Genomic DNA, 2,002 nt, shown 5'->3' on the forward strand with positions numbered 1-2,002 from the left:
GAACCCTGGACACGGCGAGTATACCCCAGCATTGTAGAAGAAGCGGCTGGGCGAATAAAACGCTTCGTTACAATTGGCGCCCGAGCAGGGACCCTTGGTAGATCGTACGCGTGCAAAGGAAAAATTATTATATGTTTGATACGAGTAAAATGACGGAATCGGCGAACACTTTGTTGCTGGATTATGCTTGCAAGGAGCATCTGGTGTCTATCGCGCTTATCATGGATCAGGTACGGAAGTGGTCAGTAACTTACGACGGTGGACGAGACCCGCTAGACTTCGTGGAACGCTTAGAGGAGCTGGCCGAGATAGACACGTTTAATCTAGACCTACTCCCAAGAATCATGCCCGAGCTACTACGTGACAAAGCCCTCCAATGGTACCGCAACAACAACGAGCACTGGAAGAGCTGGGACCCTTTCAAGCAAGATTTTCTAAGCTTCTTCCTACCGGCCCGGACTTCGAGCGCCTAGAGGATGACATACGGCAGCAAAGACAGCACACACGGCAAAAGTACAAGGACTACGTGCTCGCGATTCAGAGCTTGATGCGCCGCGCCAGATACAGTAGGGAACAACAATTGGAATGGATCTTTCGGAACAGTCACCCCGATTATTTATTATACATTCGACGACAAGACTTTAATACCCTGGCGACACTCCTCACACTCGCTGAAGAATACGAGGGCATTCTCGAAAACCAACGCCGAACGCCGGAAGCGCCCCGACGTGAAGTCGCGAGTCACGTTGTAGGAGATAACCCTGAAGCGCCGCCTACACGGTCGGGCAGATCACCTCATCAACATCCATCGGAGCGTTCGGCCCAACGGCATCCAGTTCCAGCGCACAAGGCAGCGATGAACCTACAGTGCCATCAACCACCAACGACCCGGCCTAACCCAAGTAACGTATGCAGAAGGTGTGGTCAAGAAGGACATTACGCTAGGAGATGCCGCAACGCGCGAAAGCTATTTTGCTGGAAATGCGGCCGAGCCGATGTGCGGACAGTAGAGTGCTGTCACCATCGCCAGGGGTACGACCGGACAGCTCCACCCAGGACAAAACGCGGTGAATTCGCAAAACCCAGGGCCGAAAACCCAGCGACCATGCGCCAGGAACATGGCCGGATCTACGCCCCAATACAACTTGGAGGGGAATTGGCGGAGGCCGTCATCGACACAGGCGCCTCGAAAAGTTTCGTGTCAGCCAACTTAGCGGAACGCATGATAAGCTCTGGGAACGGGGAGAAGATAACCGTGGATATCGTGGTATTCATGGCCAATGGCACCATCAGCAGGATATTTGAAGCCGTAAGAGCTGAGGTTCGCATCGGAAAATCATACCACCACGCAGTACTGAATGTCATGCCCGGCGCAGTTGATGATGTCATACTTGGCCTGGACGCGCTAGGCAGCACTGGAACGACGGTTTCCTGTGGCGGCCACCATATCGTTTTAACCAAAATACCTACACAGCATACCGTAGCGCGCATCACAGAGGGTAGCGGACCGCCGGTAACACCCAGAAATAGCACACCGAACGGCGCGAAAAGTAAAAGTCTTAGGAAAATCAAGCACAAGCAACCGCCAGACGCATACCCACCGCTTGTACCTCCACGCGCGCAAGCAACGCACACTGCCGCCGCATGCCGTGCTGCAGCCATACGTGTGGTCAACGCATACACCGCAGTCGACGCGACACGCGCTGCCACGGCACACGCCGTCTCCGTTCACGGGACTAACGCGCAAACAAGGCAACAAGCGTCCGTAGCCCATACAGAAGCCATCTCACGCGCCTCCGGCTACCGCACCAGTTTCCGCCGCGCACGCCATCGTCAGTACTACGCGCGCCCCGACGGCGCATATGGCTACCACACCGGTAGTCGCCGCATACACATACCCGAGGACCAGCGGGGCATAAGATCACCGAAGTGGGGGGGGGGGGAGTGTGAGGACTAAATATCCCTGAGGAATTTAGCCCACACAAGCAATACGACACCGCAC

This window comes from Rhagoletis pomonella, unplaced genomic scaffold, assembly GCF_013731165.1.
Source record: "Rhagoletis pomonella isolate Grant_MI unplaced genomic scaffold, Rhpom_1.0 Rhpom_scaffold_00009, whole genome shotgun sequence".
In the NCBI taxonomy this organism is placed as follows: domain Eukaryota; kingdom Metazoa; phylum Arthropoda; class Insecta; order Diptera; family Tephritidae; genus Rhagoletis; species Rhagoletis pomonella.